At 42.5% G+C, this 21,348-nt stretch overlaps 1 non-coding gene across 1 annotated transcript; it reads right to left on the reverse strand.

Moving 5' to 3' along the window:
• Nucleotides 1–14,043: 14,043 nt before the first annotated feature.
• Nucleotides 14,044–14,115, reverse strand: Trnat-agu (transfer RNA threonine (anticodon AGU)). Its single transcript has one exon. It is a non-coding gene; the product is annotated as a tRNA-Thr (tRNA).
• Nucleotides 14,116–21,348: the final 7,233 nt, after the last annotated feature.

Here is a 21,348-nt window from a genome sequence, read left to right on the forward strand (position 1 = left end):
GACGGCCGAAGTTGTTTCACCGCGGAAGATCGTAACACTTTCCCGACTTTCAATCGTCGTGTGAACGTCGAAATGGCAGATATTAAGATACCGATTGCGGAACTGAAAAACAGCTACAATCGTTTAGTAGTGGAAAGGCTTCAGGACCTCATGAGATACCTATAATATTCCATAAGGAATATTCGAAAGAACTTGCTCCTCTTTTAGCAGTAATTTATCGTCGATGGCTTGAGCAACGACAGGTACCTAACGACTGGAAAAAAGCGCAGGTCATTCCCGTTTTTAAGAAATGTCGTATGACAGATCCTCACGATTATAGACCTAATCGTTGACGTCAATCTGCTGTAGAATTATGGAACATGTTTTGTGCTCCAGAATTATGACATTCTTGCTAAATGAATAGCTACTCTGTAAAATTCAACATCGATTCCGCAAACAGAGATCCCGTGAAACTCAGCACGCTCTGTTCCTCCATGAACTCCACAGTCCAATGGACAACGGCGCTCAGGCTGATGCCGTGTTCCTTGATTTCAGTAAGGCATTTGACTCCGTCTCGCATTGCCATTTAAAGAAAAAAATTCTAGCCTAGGGAGTATCTGATCAGACTGCGATTGCATTCAAGACTTCCTTGCAGATAGAACTCAACACTTTGCTCTTAACGGAACTAAATGGACAGATATAAGGATAATATCCGGAGTACCACAGGGAAGGGTGCCAATATGACAAAACAGCTGGTGACAGCGTCTGCCGTTAAATATGTAGGCTTAAATATCCAGAGCGATCGTATATGGAATGACCATATAAAACAGATAGCCGGACGTTGTGGCCGAGCGGTTCTTGGTGCTTCAGCCCGGAACCGTGCTGCTGCTACGGTCGCAGATTCGAATCCTGCCTCGGGCATGAATGTGTGTGATGTCCTTAGGTTAGTCAGGTTTAAGTAGTTATAAGTGTAGGGGACTGATGACCTCAGATGTTAAGTCTCGTAGTGCTTAGAGCCATTTGAGCCATTTTTAAAACAGGTAGTAGGGAAAGCAGACATAAGACTCAGGTTAATCGGAAGAATCTTAAGGAAATGTAACTCATCCACGAATGTAGTTGCATATAATGTGCTTGTTCGCCCGATTCTTGAGCATTTTCCATCTATCTGGGATCCCTATCTGGTAGCATTGAAAGACGAGAAAGAGAAGATCCAATGACGAGCGGCGCGTTTCGTCACGAGCTCGTTTAGCTGGCGAGACAGCGTTACGGAGATGCTACACAAACTCCACTAGCAGACGTTGCAAGAGAGACAGTGTGCATCACGGAGAGGTTTAGTACTGAAATTTCGGGACAGCACTTTTCAGGATGAGTCAGTCAACATATTACTTCCCCCCACATACATCTCGTGTATTGACCACGAGGAGAAAATATGAGAAATTAGAGCCAATACAGAGGCTTACCTACTATCATTCTTTGCACGCACTATTCGAGCGTGAAACAGGGTTGGAGGTATCAGTACCCTTCGCCACACAGCATTAGGTGGCTTGCGGAGTATGATGTAGATGCAGATGAAGTGAACAATGATTTGCCGCAGGTATGTGGGCTGTCGCCGACCCGCTTAAGCTTGTACCTACAAAGAATCCTGGAGACTTGGTATAGCTGTTATGGGAGTAACACTATCCGTTCTGTGGGGAAAAAAGATAAAAGAAAGAATGCAGAAACGAATATATAGGACTATAGTTCAGAGTGTAGTTTTGTATTGATCAGAAACCTCAGACGGTAGCAAAAATATTGGAATAAACTGATGGCCACTGAGGTGGGTTACGTGGGAGGCATAGGATAAAAAATGATGTAATCCCACAAAGGATGAAAATAGATAGGGATATCTGTGACGAGGTCCAGCAAAAACATGTGATGTGCTTACGCCATTTGAATGGGATGAATGAAGACAGGATACCAAATAGCATACTACGACGGATACCATCCTACCCGAAGCTAAGCGGTCGCGCAAGATGGTCAGGGCTGCCACAGAGTGATGGTAAAACAGATAGCTTACACACCACAAAAACAGAAAAATAGGCAAAAATAGTTCCATGAACCCCAAAAAATAGTAGCAATTTTAGTAGCTTAAAATTTATTATGTGATATTATGATCGTTCATATATATACATTTCATTTGAAAGTCCCAAAATATGGTAATCAAAATATGCAGTTGGATTCTTAAGTGTAACAAAAAACTGGAAAGTATATACAAAAATAAAACTGCACACTGTCGGGAAAATGACTTAAACACTACATTTTAGGCTTTTTTACTAAAAAGGAGTCAATAACATTTTACTGTCGTTTATCAAAATCTTCACTGTTTCTTTGACGCTTAATTTTAATGTGCCTTCCACCATATTCTGAGCTACCCTGAAACCTTCCATCTATTTCTTCTTAAATGTATCTTTTAGCCTTCGGTTTGCTTCTTTAAGCAAAGTATCAGCAGACTCTTTTGTTTGTTTTTTCTCCTGCAACACTGTCTTAACCTGCTCGTCAAGTTTCTTTATTGAACTTTTCAAACTTGCAAGTTGTTCTATCTTTATTTCATCTTCTTCGGGCTACTACTTTTATTCTCTTTCTCAACTTTCCACTTCTTCTCTTTCATTTGTCTTTGTTCGCCGATATAGTTTTCATAACATCTTCGGACTCCATAGACACGCTTAAGTAAATCTTAAGTAAAGCTTTCAATACATCTTAAAGTCGACGTAGATGATTTTTTTTTTCGACATAAGGGAAATTCCTTTGTAAAGTATACAGTATACCACCGAAAAAAAAATCAATTCTGACTGGTAGTTCAGGAAGTGGATACTTGGTAACTTTATGTAACAGGCGAATTGTGCCGTATCAACAGTGATCTCTAATACCAGAAATAACTGCTTGTTTAGTTACCAAAGCCAGAACTATTAAAAGATTACGTCATAGCAAGCAATAGGAAGAGCCTTTGTTAAGTCGTGTCTAGGCAGAAACGAAAATAAAAATAATAAATAGTCGCCTGGGAAAAATAGTCGCATTTTGGACACTATTTATTAAAAACCAGAGAACCAGGCAGTGCTTCGCAATTGAAATCCCTTGCCCTCACCTCCTCTTTAAGAGCTTTTCCCCTTTATATATTACATACTTATTTATATATTGTATATACTGGTATAACTATCAAAGTGATAATTTTGTTATGAAAACATGTGACAGCGAAATTGTCAAGCTAAACACTAACCTTTTTTTATTCTCTTTTTCATATCTAAGATGCCATTACCCTCCCAAACTGCGAAAAAAAACAGATTTTAATTTCTCTCTTTTCCGACGGGTTTTCCAAAACATTTCTTCCCACACCAAACCTTGTCCCGAAAATTATAAACACAACAAAGATAAAAATGACCAAATCGGTCAAGCCGTTTTTAATTGATGACATTTCATACATGTGACAATTGATTTTAATTTCCCACTATCCCGTTGGATTTTCCAATAATTTTCTTTTATACAAACCTTATCCAGACAAACAATGAACAAAAAAATTGTACCAAATCGTTGAAGCTGATCGCAGGTGATCAACTTTCATATAAGCGGCAAGCGATTTTTATTTATAAAAATAGTCGCAATTGTCGCCGTCCGCAAACAATTGCACCAAATAGTTGCATTTTAGTTGCCTGTGGCAGCCCTAGGTGGCGACGACGAAGCAATGGAAAGGAAAAGATGGTATTTATTGTGCGTCCCGTCGGCAGTGAGGTAACTACAGACGGACAACACGCTCGGTATCTTTCAAGGATGTGGAAAGAAATTGGCGGTGGACTTTCAGTGGAACCATCCCAGCATTTACTTTCGGGAAATCAAGAAAACTCTAAAGCTGGGTGACCAGACGATGATATGAATCGTCGTCCTCCGGACTGGCAGACCAATTTGCCAACAACTGCGCCATGCCGCTCGGTAGGAGACAGTGGAAAGAAGTAAGGAATACGAACACTGACTGAAGTCGGGACAGAAGAAGATGAGGGAGCGAATATGCGGCGCCAGCCACAGAAAATCCGTAAGAAAAGGAAGAAGTCCTCGGTCCAGACGCAAATCTGTCCTGATACTCGGTAAGTTCTGATTTTGTCCACTGAACGACAAAGCAGAACTGTATCGAGTGCTTTCGTTAAGTCAAGAAAGCAGGGTGACACTGTTCGCCAACCACGTGCCCCTCGTCGCTCGGCGGGTCACTAATGGAGAGCCACTCCGTCTTGTTCGGGGAAGCCAGAGCTCGCTTTCACTGGCCAGTGTTGTACCCCTCGGGACAGCAGCCGGCAGAATCGATGGTGCTGCCATGTCAGTGCGCGGGGAATCCCTAGTAGGCCGTAACGCGTCCACGTGCGCGCGCGCGCGCGCGAGAAAGCAGTGGCGGTGTGTAGCTCACGAACGAACACGACGATGGCGGCCGTGTCACCGGCGGGAGAAATCTGCATTCAGACGAGGCGTTCCGCCGCCGCTGTGTAGCGCCTGATCAGTACGTGTCACGGACGCGGTCCGCGCATTACACGTGTCCAATACACGCAGCGAGCGCCATTACGCGCAGCTCCGCCGACAAGGCGCTTAGCATAATCCCCGTTGCGGGTGGGGCCTGGCCGTTTGCCCCTTGCTCTGGCGCCGGCCCATCCGCTGCCGCTCGTGACATCCACTACAGCTACAGCTACAACTACAACTGCTCCCGCTGTTGCCGCATCGCTCAGCGCGGACCCAGCGTGCGTTTAGCCGGCTGACGCCGCTAATTGTAACGATCAGGCTCAACTGTTATGGCTGCAGGGGTCGGAGCCAGCGCGTCACCTAGTGGGCAGGTCGGCTTACCCCTCTCGATGGCTCATCGTGTTACGCCCTCATTAGTGAAACAGTGAGTGAGGTGAGAGGTTCCCAAGCCGGTGATGTGCGATCCTTCTGGAAGCGATACGTGTAAGACACCGGAGTCCGCGAGAAATACGGGCCCGCCAACCAACTTAAGACGTCAGTCACACTGGACGCCTCGTGGCCGACGATACGTACAGGGTGTTACAAAAAGATACGGCCAAACTTTCAGGAAATTTTCCTCACACACAAATAAAGAAAAAATGTTATGTGGAAACGCTTAATTTCCACTTTAGAGCTCATTTTAGTTTCGTCAGTATGTACTGTGGTTCCTCGATTCACCGCCAGTTGGCACAATTGAAGGAAGGTAATGTTAACTTCGCTGCTTGTGTTGACATGCGACTCATTGCTCTACAGTACTAGCATCAAGCACATCAGTACGTAGCATCAACAGGTTAGTGATCATCACGAACGTGGTTTTGCAGTCAGTGCAATGTTTACAAATGCGGAGTTGGCAATGCCCATTTGATGTATGGATTAGCACGGGGCAATAGCCGTGGCGCGGTACGTTTGTATCGAGGCAGATTTCCAGAACGAAGGAGTCCCGACAGGAAGACGTTCGAAGCGTCTTAGTGAGCACGGAACGTTCCAGCCTATGACTCGCGGTTGGGGAAGACCTAGAACGACGAGGACACTTACAATGGACGAGGCAATTCTTCGTGCCGTTGACGATAACCCTAATGTCAGCGTTACAGAAGTTGCTGCTGCACAAGGTAACGTTGACCACGTCACTTTAAGAAGAGTGCTACGGGAGAACCAGTTGTTTCCGTACCATGTACAGCGTGTACAGGCACTATCAGCAGCTGATTGGCCTCCACGGATACACTTCTACGAATGGTTCATCGAACAATGTGTCAATCCTCATTTCAGTGCAAATGTTCTCTTTACGGATGAGGCATCATTCCAACGTGATCAAATTGTAAATTTTCACCATCAATATGTGTGGGCTGACGAGAATCCCCACGCATTTGTGGAATCACGTCATCAAAGACAGATTTTCTGTGAACGTTTGGGCAGGCATTGTTGGTGATGTCTTGATTGGGCCCCATGTTCTTCCACCTACGCTCAATGTAGCACGTTATCATGATTTCATACGGGATACTCTACCTGTGCTGCTAGAACAAGTGCTTTTACAAGTACGACACAACATGTGGTTCATGCACGATGGAGCTCCAGCACATTTCAGTCGAAGTGTTCGTACGCTTCTCAACAACATATTCGGTGACCGTTGGATTGGTAGAGGCGGACCAATTCCATGGCCTCCACGCTCTCCTGACCTCAACCCTCTTGACTTTCGTTTATGAGGGCATTTGAAAGCTCTTGTCTATGGAACCCCGGTACCAAATGTAGAGACTCTTCGTGCTCGTATTGTGAACTGCTGTGATACAATACGCCATTCTCAGGGCTGCATCAGCACATTAGGGATTCCATGCGACGGAGGATGTATCCTCGCTAACGGAGGACATTTTGAACATTTTATGTAACAAAGTGTTTGAAGTCACGCTGGTACGTTCTGTTTCTGTGTGTTTCCATTCCATGATTAATGTGATTTGAAGAGAAGTAATAAAATGAGCTCTAACGTGGAAAGTAAGCGTTTCCGGACACATGTCCCCATAATATATTTTCTTTCTTTGTGTGTGAGGAATGTTTGCTGAAAATTTGGCCGTACCTTTTTGAAACACCCTGTATAGGTCTGGTCGCACGTCCCGTGTGACGTCATCAATCTAGTGTTCGCTGCCAACGATAAACACTTATCAAACCTCTTTGGTCATATCTCTGACAGTGTAATAGGGAAGCTTACATACAGAAAGCTTATATGTAAAAAGACAGGATGCGGAAGATGATGGAGATCTGAAAAGCTAAGTGTATTCAAAGAATACATAAGGGAAATAAATTCGTTTCTTTGTACTCTAAATAACCTAACATAATCTTCATAAATGCTTCATTAGGTGACTTATACACTGAAGCGCCAGAAGAACTGGTATAGTCATGTGCATTCAAATAGAAGGAAATGCTGCCTGCAACGACTATATATGACAGCAAGTGTCCGCGCAGTTGTTAGGTAGGTTACTGTTGCTACGATGGCAGAATATCAAAATTTAAGTGTGGTGTTATAGCCAACGAACGAGCGATGGGTTGGGTTCAAAGGGCTCTGAGTACTATGAGACTTAACTGCTGAGGTCATCAGGCCCCTAGATTTTAGAACTACTTAAACCTAACTAACCTAAGGACAAAACACACACCCATGCCCGAGGCAGGATTCGAACCTGCGACCGTAGCGGTCGCGCGATTCCAGACTGATGCGCCTAGAACCGCTTGGCCACTCCGGCCGGCCGAGCGATCGGGCACAGCATCTCCGAAGTAGCGATGAAATGGAGATTTTCTCGTTGGACCATTTCACGAGTGTACTGTGAACACCAGGAATATGGTAAAACGTTAAATCTCCGACATCGCTGTTGCCGGAAAAAGATCATGCAAGAAGGGGACAAACGAGGAATGTAGCCACTCCGGAAACTGCTGCAGATTTCAATGCTGGGCCATCAACAAGTGTCAGAATTCGAACCATTCAACGAAACATCATAGATATGAACTTTCGGAGCCCAAGGCCCATTCGTGTTCCCTCGATGACTGTATGACACAAAGCTTTACGTCTCACCTGTGGTCGTCAACACCGGGACTGGACTATTGATGACTGGAGACATGTCGCCTGTCGGACCAGCCTTGTTTCAAATTGTTTCGAGCGGATGCCCTTATAGGGGTGTGGAGACAACATCATAATCCGTGGAGCCTGCATGTCAGCAAGGGACTGTTGAAGTTCTGTAGTGGTGTCTAGCGTGTGCAGTTTTGTACTCATTTCTTTTACATTGTTTCTCTTGTTGAGTGGGATCCTGTTTAATCTATATCTTAGTGCTGCAAAACTTCTGGTTGTAGGGATCATTAGATGTAGAATATATTATTGTGTCTGTGGCTGTTTGTTCTTTGAAGAGATTAAATGTATGTCTGCTATTATCTTTTATTATTGTTGTGTGAAGAAAATTTGATTTTCTTTCTGAAGTGTGAATTTTGTGTTCTGATGTGCTTCGTTGATTTCAGTGTGGAGTTCATCTTTTTTTTCAGTTGGCTCGTCTACCAGGCAAATAATGTCATTTATTAGAAGACCCAAAAGTAGAAATTATAAACATACCGTAATATAACAATCAAATGATGACGACAGGACTGCAAACGTAGTCGAGGTTGAGATACTTTGTGCCACCTTCGGAAAATGTCGTAACCTAGTCGGGGATTTTATATTTTAAAATCTGAATTTGTTTTATTTTTTTAATGATTTCTTATGTTAGATTCAGCAACGTTTTTAGATTTCTCAGTAAAACTTAACCCAAAAATATAAGTCTCGGTAGTGAATGCGACTGTCGCAAAAAATGTCATATTCATATTGTCAAGTTCATGGCCCTTCATAGGAACCTATATAATTTTAAAAGGTATGTTGAGAATAGAAGCAACGACAGTTATATATGTATTCTCTTTAAATTGACTATGGTATTCATAATGTACCCCTCCATTCAGTTTGAACAGTACAAAAAAAGTGTTTGTGTAGCGAAGATTGTGCTGGAAGGTATTTTCAGGTTCTGTACTCTACATAGACATTAGTACCTATTTAAAAATATGTTCTTAATAAAAATTAAACATATTTAACGAAATTTGTTGTTTTAGGTTTCTTTGGTGGTGAGTACAAAATCCCTCTCCCCCCCTGGCATTGACGCTTAATGGTAAATGGTTTAGTATTGCTAGGCTTTGCTAAGACGTGAAGTGGGATTCTTTAAGTATTTAAGGGATCCTACATCGGTGTAATCATTAGGATTTACCAAGTAAAATATTTAAAACATACGAATGTTCTGAAAACTCCAAATCAATTCATGTATTGTCATCTTGTGATGAATGATGTCCCATAAGTGTGATCAGCTCTGGATGTGAAGGAAGTTGTAGAGTTTCCGGAAGCCAGTAAGTATGTATTTGTGCCATGAATCTGCGTGCATTGCAGACCAATTACATTTTAAATAAATTGGTCTGTTGATCATCTGCGTATGAAAAGTATATTAATTACATCTTTCGATTATGTTGTATGAATTTTCGGATCTTTCTCGATGTGGATTCACGACTTAGTGACGACTGTCATTTTGTTATTGTAACCACTACTAACGTCATAAGTAATAACTGACCTCCCTTCCGAAATTTTGGCTGCAGCACTTAAAAATTTGCTTGTGTTCGAATATCCCTGTCAAATACAGGAAAAATTCACCTGTACTAACAGATTCGGCGCCTTGCCTTGGCTGCGCTTGGACAACTACTTCAAGTGCCAGGTTTGTAGAGTTCACAGAATTTTTTCGTGGTATATAATGCTGGAAGGACAGGAGGTTGTATAGGGGGCCGGAGAGTGGAGTGTATAAGATTTGCAGACGGCATGGTTGTGATGGTAGAGAGTGCAAGAGAGATGGAACAAATGTTACATGATCTAAACAAATACTTGAAGAATATGGAATGAAAATTAACAAGAAGAAAACTAAAAGCATGGTAACTGGAGGAATGGGAAGAAAAGGCCGTATGAAAATAGGGGGAGAGGAAATAGAGCAACTGAATAACTTCAATTATTTCTGAAGTGTAATAATGGATTATATGTATTGCTCAACAGAAAGTAGGGAAAGAATTTCAATGGCAGAAGAAGGATTCAAGAGGAAACAGAAATTACTTGGTGGACTACTAAACCAATATCTGAGGAAAAGACTTGCCAAATGTTACATCTGGAGCTCTGCACTGTATGGTGCGGAGACCTGAACATTGAGGAAGGAAGATGAAAGAAGATTGGAGGCACTTGAGATGTGGATATGGAGAAGAATAGAAAAAGTGAAATGGGAAGACCGAGTAAGGAACGAAGAAGTATTAAGAAGAGCTGGAGAAGAAAGATACATGCTGAAAGTCATCATAAAGAGAAAACGGAACTGGATTGGACATTGTTTGACGAGGGACTGTTTATTGAAGGAAGGAATAGATGGAAGGGTGGAGGGGAAAAGTGGAAGATGAGAAAAAAGATGTCAAATGCTGGACAATATCGAAGGAGACAAATATTCAGAAATGAAAAGAATGGACAGACAAAAGTGGAAGAGGCTTAACGCGTGACAAAACCTGCCGTAAGGCAGAATACCTTACTACTGCCACGACCCCACAATGCTATATGCTCCAACTGCGTCCTTGACATGGACAGTTGTCTCATAAAAGATGAGGCCAGTGCTGTGAACAAAATGGCATCGTTGGCAGGAGGTAGGTTGTACCCAAGTAACAATAAAACCGTCCTAAGATGTGAAGACAGTTCCAGGATTACCCCATGAAACTGTGATAAAAGCCATTATGATTCATTATGTTTATTTTAGCGCGAGCAACAGCAAAATATTTTTCTAATGATATTTCGGGCATGTGTCTCCCGGTTTTCTTCCCAGTGAGCCGACACATTGAAGCTACAACAATCTAGTAAGTGCTTTTCAACTCGTGGACCGTGCCACTGCACACGGAACTACAGATACAAAAGCGCCCGAGATGTTGTTCGACGGCAAAGAAATCTATTCTGTGGTTACACGGTCGATCCACGACGAGATACCGATGAGTCAATAGGAGCTTCACTGTATCGATATCTTTGAGGGTTTATTAAGGAAAGTACCTACATCCACACTTTGTTCAGGTTGAAACCGCTACAGGTAAATTTAATAATTAAAATACCCGAAAAGTAAATGACAAATTTTAAACGTCTAACGCCATCACAGGACGAACCTCGCCGCACGTGCAGCGGTTGATGCTGTTGGTCTGCCGCGCCTGATCGTCCCAATCGAAGTCAAGCGTTCGAATCGATTTGGATCCGGACCTATGTGTGCGACTTCACCGCTGGGGGCTCTGGGTTCGATTCTTGTGTCGAGCAGAATTATAAGCTTACATTGAGATATTAATTTATTAAATAATATACACTCCTGGAAATTGAAATAAGAACACAGTGAATTCATTGTCCCAGGAAGGGGATACTTTATTGACACATTCCTGGGGTAAGATACATCACATGATCACACTGACAGAACCACAGGCACATAGACACAGGCAACAGAGCATGCACATTGAGATATTAATTTATTAAATAATATACACTCCTGGAAATTGAAATAAGAACACAGTGAATTCATTGTCCCAGGAAGGGGATACTTTATTGACACATTCCTGGGGTAAGATACATCACATGATCACACTGACAGAACCACAGGCACATAGACACAGGCAACAGAGCATGCACAATGTCGGCACTAGTACAGTGTATATCCACCTTTCGCAGCAATGCAGGCTGCTATTCTCCCATGGAGACGATCGTAGAGATGCTGGATGTAGTCCTGTGGAACGGCTTGCCATGCCATTTCCACCTGGCGCCTCAGTTGGACCAGCGTTCGTGCTGGACGTGCAGACCGCGTGAGACGACGCTTCATACAGTCCCAAACATGCTCAATGGAGGACAGATCCGGAGATCTTGCTGGCCAGCGAGCACAATAATTCTTTTACTTGTGCATTTTCAACAGATTACATGTACAATAGCTGTTCGAAATTTGCACCGTTTGCTTGAATGCAAGTATGGCATCACTCGATCATCCCTTTGTGGATGCGCTCTACAATACGCTCCGTATTTTGATTTGACGTATTACGTTCAATATTTGTCATCCACTTTTGGGATATTTACCAGCACTGGCGGCCACATGCGTCTCGTGATAAATTACTTATCTCAGCGACATCTACGTGTCTTCGGGGGTTAAACGTTAACAAGAATCACACTGTATAGTAATCCAAAGAAGACAAGGATATCTGGTCAAACAAATAAAGGATAATAATACCACCAGCAGTAAATGGTATAATGGGAGTATGATTTACCATGCATGTGACGAGGAGGTAGGCTGTTGAAAGGATATCTTTGCTATTGGGCGTCCTACCGGCAAGCTCTAGATGGCGAGCCTTCGCTTATAGAAGCTTCTGTCGTCTCCTTCATTTTCCAGCGGCCAGGGCACTGCCATGTTGCGCCGGGAGTGAGTTTGGTAACGAGCGCGCCAGGTCATAATGGGTGAACATATGATGAAAATCTTCAGTCGGGTTCACGAATGATGGTGGTTCGTGCAGTTGGAGGCAATAACGGTGACTCCACTTTTGGCGGTTGAGAGCGACACTTGCGGTATGCCCACAAATGTATGTGCTTTGCTCTTTGGAGAAGGCGTGCATCTCGCAAGGTATCTCCCTCGCTCACTTACCTAAAATTTGCCGCTTACCACGACCATCAGTGATTGCAACTCGCAAAAAATGGAATACACTTCAACTAACTATCTCTCTACGATCACGTTTAATGCACGCAATGCCGACGACATTCACGAAAGAACGCTCGGAGACCCCCGAAAGCTCATTGCCCGTCGGAGAATGCTCGACGTAGGTACACAGAAAAAGCCTGTACTTGACCACCATCGCTCGTAAATCCAACTGTAGAACGTTCTGCAGACTGCCGGCTTTTCAGGCCTGACAGGGCATCTTCATGTTCCGACGAGTTTGCCAGTTTAGTTACGTGAGTGCGAGGCAGTAATAGGTTACACTTAGTCGAGTTAGCATGTAATGAAAGAGTCGGGTGTCAGAAATACGTGCACCAGGACAAGGAGGACTGCATACTTTGTCAAACTGTATCAGCGCGTCAGGGATTCCATGCGACGGACGGTGGATGCATGTAGCCTCGCTAACGGAGGACATTTTGAACATTTCCTGCAAGAAAGTGTTTGAAGTCACGCTGGTACGCTCTGTTGCTGTGTGTTTCCATTCAATGATTAATGTAATTTGAAGACAAGTAATAGAATGAGCTCTAACATGGAAATTAAGCGTTTCCGGACACGTCTTTTCTTTATTTGTGTGTGTGGAACGTTTCCTGAAAGTTTGGCTGGACCTTTTTGTAACACCCTGTATATGTCGTGAGTTGAGTAGTGTACCACTAAGACGACAGCCAATGGGTTCTGGAACAAATTACGTCTCACTGGAGGCAACTTAGTCCTTCCAGGGACACTCGCATCCCGTGAGTAGACCAAGGGTTAAGAGTAACCTACTGTAGTCTGTTTACTAGGAAGTACTCAATCCAGTCAAAACAGGTCTGATATTCCACGCGGACGTAATTTCTTCATTAGCGTGAGACTGTATGGAACGCTTTATGGAAGTCAATGAAAACAGCATCAACGTGCGTGTCGCTATCTATATCGTTTGGATCAGTGGACAAACAAAGCAAACTCTAGTTAGCACGATCGTTGTGTGCGGACTCTGTGTTGATTAGTACAGAGGATATTTTCGGTCTCCAGAAGTATCGTAATGCGGAAACATAAAGCAGATTCTCAGTATTTATCTAACGTAATTAAATACTGATCGTAGTTCTTCTAGTAGTGGCTGTGTTACTTCCAGGGTAGATAATTGTTTACCTACTGACAATAGTGTGGTTATCGTGGAGGTCACTGTAGTTTGAGCCAACAGCTCTGCCGCAGCGGTAACACCGGTTCCAGTCAGATTGTAAGGTACCACCTATTTGCATATAAGAGTGAGTTTTACTTTATTTCCGGTTTTGCTAAGTTCACATACGTGAAGTGAATTAATCGACGCTGCTGTACGTACGGAGTAAGGAGCGAACGGTATGCTCACGTGCTGGCTAGCATAGTCGGTTGACCGTCTGGCGCTATCGGAGTCACTGGGATGAAATGCTGATGCAGAAATAGCTCGTGACGTCAGCAGAGAGGCAAGTAGTGAAAGTACATTTACATCCACATGGATACTCTCCAAATCACATTTAAGTGCCTGGCAGGGGACTCATAGAACCGCCTTCACAGTTCTCTATTATACCTATATCGTAAAGCGCGAGGAAAGAACGAACACCCATGTCTTAATGCACGAGCTCTGATACCCCCTATTTTATCATGCTGATCGTTTCTCCCTATGTAGGTCGGCGTCAACGAAATATTTTCGCATTAGGAAGAGAAAGTTGGTGATTGGAATTTCGTGAGAAGATTCCGTCGCAACGAAAAACGGCTTTGTTTTATGATCGAAGCAGACTAAATCAATTAAAACTTGTGCCGCGGCCGGGACTCGAACCCGGGTCTTCTTGCTTACTAGGCAGATACGCTACCACTACACCACCGAGGCACTATGGCAGACATAGCTGCATGAACTACCTAGGTCGAGTTCCCTCCCCAACACAAACTTTAATTCATTTTCCCTTAATACCGTCACTATTGCCAGGGCTCGCCGGTATTGGCGAGCTACCCAGCATTGGACGTAGCGGGACGTCTGCTGTACCATATGGTGATCTTCTCAGATCTTATAATTAAATGTGTCCTTTGAGACTCCCGTCTCGTTATTATCTCACGATAATGATCAAATATGATCGAAGCAGACTAAATCAAATGTGTCAAAGGACACATTTAATTATAAGGCTTTGTTTTAATTATGTCCACCATAAATCCTGTATCAATTCAGTGAGACTCACTCCACCATTTCGTGATAATACAAACCGTGCTGCCCTTCTTTGAATTTTTTCGACGTACTCCGTCAATCCTATCGGGTAAGGATCCCACACCGCGCACCCGTTCTCTAAAAAAGAGTACGGACAAGCGTAGTGTAGGCAGTATCCTTGCTAGACCTGTTAAATTTTTAAGTTTCCTGCCAAGAAAACGCAATCTTTGATGAGCCTTTCCCACCAAATTTTCTGTTTGTTCATTTCAATTCAAGTTGTTAATAATCGCAATTCCTAGGTATTTAATGGAATTTATGGCCTTTAGATTTGACTGAGTTAATGTGTAACGAAAGTTTAACAGATTCCTTTTAGCACTCTTGTGGATGACCTCACATTTTTCATTATTTATGGTCAATTGCCAATTTTCGCACCATTCCGATATCTTCTCTAAATCGCTTTGCAATTTGTTTTGACCTTCTGAAGACTTTACTAGTCGATAAACGACAGCGTCATCTGCAAGCGACCTAAGATGGCTGCTCAGATTGTCTCGCAAATCTTTTATATAGATCAGCAACAGCAAAAGGTCTATAACACCACCTTGGAGAATGCCATAAATCATTCCTGTTTTACTCGATGACTTCCAGGCAGTTATTGTGACCTGGGACCTCTCTGACATGATATCACAAATCCAGTCACAGAACTGAGACGATATTCCATAAGCACACAATTTCACTACAAGCCGCTTGTACGAACAGTGTCAAAAGCCTTTCGGAAATCCAGAAATGCGGATTCGATCAGAAATCGCTGGTCAACAGCATTCAACACTTCATGCGAGTAAATAGCTGGTTGTGTTTCACAAGAACGATGTTTTCTAAATCCATGCTGACTGTATGTCAATAGTCCGTTTCCTTCGAGGTAATTTATAATGTTCGAACACAATATATGTTCGAAAATCCTGCTGCATATCGACGTTAATGATATGGGCCTGTAATTAAGTGGATTACTTAAACTACCTTTCCTGTATATTGTTGTGACCTGTGCAACAAACCAGTCTTTGGGTATGGATCTTCCGGCTAGCGAACAGTTATACATGATTGTTAAGTATGGAGCTATATCATCAGCGCACTCTGAAAGGAACCTAATTGGTACACAGTCTGAACCGAAAGACTTGCTTTTATTAAGTGCTTGATGTTGGTTCACTACGCCGAAGATATTTACTTCTACGTTACCCCTGTTGGCATCTGTTCTTCTTTCGGTTCTGGACTATTTACTTCGTCTTCTTATGTTAAGGCATTTCGGCAGGTTGTGTTTAGTAACTCTACTTTGTTAGCACTGTCTTCGACCGTATTTCGATTGCTTTCGCTCAGAGAAGGCCATGATTGTGTCTTGCGGCTAGCATACACTCCTGGAAATGGAAAAAAGAACACATTGACACCGGTGTGTCAGACGCTCCGGACACTGCGAGAGGGCTGTACAAGCAATGATCACACGCACGGCACAGCGGACACACCAGGAACCACGGTGTTGGCCGTCGAATGGCGCTAGCTGCGCAGCATTTGTGCACCGCCGCCGTCAGTGTTAACCAGTTTGCCGTTGCATACGGAGCTCCATCGCAGTCTTTAACACTGGTAGCATGCCGCGACAGCGTGGACGTGAATCGTATGTGCAGCTCCTGGGGTATCGGCGAGGACCATTCGCAACCGTCTCCATGCAGCTGGGCTACGGTCCCGCACACCGTTAGGCCGTCTTCCGCTCACGCCCCAACATCGTTCAGCCCGCCTCCAGTAGTGTCGCGACAGGCGTGAATGGAGGGACGAATGGAGACGTGTCGTCTTCAGCGATGAGAGTCGCTTCTGCCTTGGTGCCAATGATGGTCGTATGCGTGTTTGGCGCCGTGCAGGTGAGCGCCACAATCAGGACTGCATACGACTGAGGCACACAGGGCCAACACCCGGCATCATGGTGTGGGGAGCGATCTCCTACACTGGCCGTACACCTCTGGTGATCGTCGAGGGGACACTGAGTAGTGCACGGTACATCCAAATCGTCATCGAACCCATCGTTCTACCATTCCTAGACCGGCAATGGAACTTGCTGTTCCAACAGGACAATGCACGTCCGCATGTATCCCGTGCCACCCAACGTGCTCTGGAAGGTGTAAATCAACTACCCTGGCCAGCAAGATCTCCGGATCTGTCCCCCATTGAGCATGTTTGGGACTGGATGAAGCGTCGTCTCACGCGGTCTGCACGTCCAGCACGAACGCTGGTCCAACTGAGGCGCCAGGTGGAAATGGCATGGCAAGCCGTTCTACAGGACTACATCCAGCATCTGTACGATCGTCTCCATGGGAGAATAGCAGCCTGCATTGCTGCGAAAGGTGGATATACACTGTACTAGTGCCGACATTGTGCATGCTCTGTTGCCTGTGTCTATGTGCCTGTGGTTCTGTCAGTGTGATTATGTGATGTATCTGACCCCAGGAATGTGTCAATAAAGTTTCCCCTTCCTGGGACAATGAATTCACGGTGTTCTTATTTCAATTTCCAGGAGTGTACTTTACATACGCCCAAAATCTGTTTGGGGTTTCTGTCGGGTTTCGAAACAAAGTTTCGTTGTGGAAACTATTATAATCATCTCGCATTGAAGTCCGCACTAAATTTTTAGTTTTATTCCTTCTCGAATCAAATAACTGTTACTAATAAATATTTACAAACAAAAATTGTCCTTAGGTAGTTAATTTCTTGTTCCATTGATCAACGTCGCGGTAACCACTATGATTTGGAACATGTAAAGTGCACAAGAAATGAACAAATGAATCAAAGTTTTTTTTAGAATATATTTTTTTTACCTACCCCACTCCCTTAAATGGCACAAAATGTATATATTGTAGCTACAGGTTTATTTATTCCTATTCAAAAAATCATCTGTGGCATAGAAGGAGTTGTCAAGAATATTTGATTACAGTGTATTTTTGAAACTATTACTGCTGTCCGTCAGGCATGTTATTTCATCTTCTAATTCTTCGAAAAGTTTTACAGTAGCATATATTGCCCCTTAGGTAATGTGAAGTTGGATATTTGAAGTAGAGGACAGTGTAAGTCTTTCTTTGTTTTTGTATTTTAATCATGAACGTCGCTGTTGATTTTAAACTGGTCCACGTTGTTGAGAATAAATTTCATTACTGAGTAGATGTACTGTGAGGCTGTTGTAAGAATTCCTAATCTTTAAAACAGATGCCTACCAGATGTGCAACTATGAGCCCCACATGTCTTTCTATCCACTTTTTTTTTTTTTTTTTTTTTTTGAGCAGTGAATACATTTTGCCTAAGTGTTGAGTTACACCAAAATATTATTCCATATGACATCAGAGAGCGAAAGTATATGAAGTATGCTAGATTACTAATTTCAATGTACTCAAAATTCGCATGTATTCTGACTGCAAAAATTGCAGAACCTAATCGCTTTGCAAGATCCAAAATATGAATTTTCCAATTAAGATTCTCATCTATATGTACACCCAAAAACTTAGTATACTCTAATCTGCCTACTGACTTCTGTTGTGTTATATTCACTGAGGAAACTGTACTCGCTAAAGTAGAAAATGGGATATACTGTGCTTTCTCAAAGTTCTGAGCAACCCCTTCGCAGCAAACCCATCAATAACTTTTTCAAAGGCATTATACGTGTCCTTTTCTATTGGAGATTGTTTTACTGGATTAATAATGATGCTTGTATCATCAGCAAAAAGTGTCAGTTCAGTTTATTGATTCAGATAAGAAGGGAGGTTATTCATAAATATCAAAAACAGAGGGGGAGCTATGATTGAACCTAGGATTGAGCACCTAATGTAATTTCATCACGGATAGATAAGATGAGGAACTTGCTTAAATCACTTAAACCATATAAAGAAACTGTTTGATTTCTTTTTGGTAGAAAGAACTTAAACCACTCATTCCCATTTATAACATAGAATTGTACTTTCTGTGATATAATGTCACTATTCGGATAGTGAAGGGAGACGAAAATTTAGTAATCATCGGTGACTGGAATTCGATAGTAGGAAAAGGGAGAGAAGAAAACGTAGTAGGTGAATATGGATTGGGGGGAAGAAATGAAAGAGTAATCCGTCTGGTAGAATTCTGCACAGAGCATAACTTAATCATAGCTAACACTTGGTTCAAGAATCATACATGAAGGTTGTATACATGGAAGAAGCCTGGAGATACTGACAGGTTTCAGATAGATCATATAATGGTAAGCCAGAGACTCATGACCCAGGTTTTAAATTGTAAGACGTTTCCAGGGGCAGATGTGGACTCTGACCACAATCTATTGGTTATGAACTGTAGATTAAAACTGAAGAAACTGCAGAAAGGTGGGAAATTAAGGAAATGGGACCTGCATAAACTGACTAAACCAGAGGTTGTTTAGAGTTTCAGGGAGAGCACAAGGGAACAATTGTCAGGAATGGGGTAAAGAAATTCAGTAGAAGAAGAATGGGTAGCTCTGAGGGATGAAGTAGTGAAGGCAGCAGAGAATCAAGTAGGTAAAAAGACGACGGCTAATAGAAATCTTTGGGTAACATAAGAAATACTGCATTCAATTGATGAAGGAAGAAGATATAAAATGCAGTAAATGAAGCAGGCAAAAAGGAATACAAACGCCTCATAAATGAGATCGACAGGAAGTGCGAAATGGCTAAGCAGGCATGGCTATAGGACAAATGTAAGGATGCAGAGGCTTATCTCACTAGGGTTAGGATAGATACTGCATACAGGAAAATTAAAGAGACCTTTGGAGAAAAGAGAACCACTTGCATGAATATCAAGGGCTGAGATGGAATCCCAGTTCTAAGTAAAGAAGTGAAAACAGAAAGGTAGAATGAGTATGTAGAGGGTATGTACAAGGGCGATGTTCTTAAGGACAATATTATAGAAATGGAAGAGAATGTAGATAAAGATGAAATGGAAGATATGGTACTACGTGAAGAGTTTGACAGAGCACTGAAAGACCTAAGTCGAAACAAGGGCCTGGGAGTAGACAAAATTCCATTAGAATTACTGACAGCCTTGGGAGATCCAGTCCTGACAAAACTCTACCATCTGGTGAGCAAGATGTATGAGACAGGCGAAATACCTTCAGACTTCAAGAAGAATATAATAATTCCACTCCCAAAGAAAGCATGTGTTGACATAGGTGAAAATTACCTAACTATCAGTTTAAAAAGGAACTGCTGCAAACTACTAAAACGAATTCTTTAAAGACGAATGGAAAAACTGGTAGAAGCCGACCTCGGGGATGATCAGTTTGGATTCCGTTGAAATATTGGAACACGTGCGGCAATTCGGACCCTATGACTTATCTTAGGAAACACATTAAGGGAAGACAAACTTATGTTTGTAGCATTTGTAGACTTAGAGAAAGCTTTCGACGAAGTTGACTGGAATACTCTCTTCCAAATTCTGAAGGTGGCAGGGGTAAAATATAAGGAGCGAAAGGCTATTTTCAATTTGTACAGAAAGAAGGTGGCAGTTATAAGAGTTGAGGGACATGAAAGGGAAGCAATGGTTGGGAATGGAGTGAGACAGGGTTGTAGCCTATCCCCGATGTTATTCAATCTGTATATTGAGCAAGCAATAAAGGAAACAAAAGAAAAATTTGGAGTACGAATTAAAATCCATGGAGAAGACATAAAAACTTTGAGGTTCGCCGAAGACATTGTAATTCTGTCAGAGACAGCAAGGGACCTGGAGGAGCGGCTGAACGGAATGGACAGGGTCTTGAAATGAGGATATAAGATGAACATCATCAAAAGCAAAACGAGAATAATGGAATGTAGTGTAATTAAATCGGGTGTTTTAATTGGATTAGATTAGGAAATGAGACGCTTAAAGTAGTAAATGAGTGTTGCTATTTGGGGACTAAATAACTGATGATAGTCGACGTAGAATGGATATAAAATGTGGATTGGCAATGGCAAGGAAAGCATTTCTGAAGAAGAGAAATTTGTTAACATCGAGTATACATTTAATTGTCTGGAAGTCTTTTCTGAAAGTATTTGTATGGTGTGTAGCCATGTATTGAAGTGAAACGTGGACGATAAATAGTGTAGACAAGTAGAGAATAGAAGCTTTCGAAATCTGGTGCTACAGAAGAATGCTGAAGATTAGATGGGTAAATCACATAACTAATTAGGAGGTATTGAGTAGAATTGGAGAGAAGAGAAATTTGTGGCACAACTTGACTAGGAGAAGGGATCGGTTGTTAGGGCATACTCTGAGCCATCAAGGGATCACCAATTTACTATTGGGGGGCAGCATGGAGTGTAAAAATAGCAGAGGGTAACCTAGAGATCAATACACTAATCATATTCAGAAGGATGTAGGTTGCTGTAGGTACTGGGAGATGAAGAACCTTGCACAGGATAGAGTAACATGGAGAGCTGCATCAAACCAGTCTCTGGACCACAACAACAACAATGTCATGGTTCGCACATCAAATGCTTTCGTACAGAAAATTCCTGTAAGTGACATTTTACTATTTAAATACTCTATTATGAGGTTAGTGAAATTGTACATTGCTGTCTCAGTGGATCAGCACTTTTAAAATACAAACAGTGATTTACTAAGTATACCATTATTGTTCGGATGGGTAACCACTCCTGTGTACATTGCTGACTCGACGATTTTTAAAACGCTCTAATTTAGGATACTGGGCAGTAATTATTGACATCTACGGTGTCCTCTCTTTTGTAGAGAGGCTTGGCAATACCATATATTGACTTGTCAGCGAAAATCCCTTGAGTTAGTGACGTATTATATATGTGACTCAGAATTTCGGTTGTAACTGCTCCACATTGTTTCAATATCTTGTTCGAGATGTCTTCTACTCCAATATAACATTTATTTTTAAAGATTTAA

The sequence above is a fragment of the Schistocerca gregaria genome, chromosome 5 (genome assembly GCF_023897955.1).
Source record: "Schistocerca gregaria isolate iqSchGreg1 chromosome 5, iqSchGreg1.2, whole genome shotgun sequence".
In the NCBI taxonomy this organism is placed as follows: domain Eukaryota; kingdom Metazoa; phylum Arthropoda; class Insecta; order Orthoptera; family Acrididae; genus Schistocerca; species Schistocerca gregaria.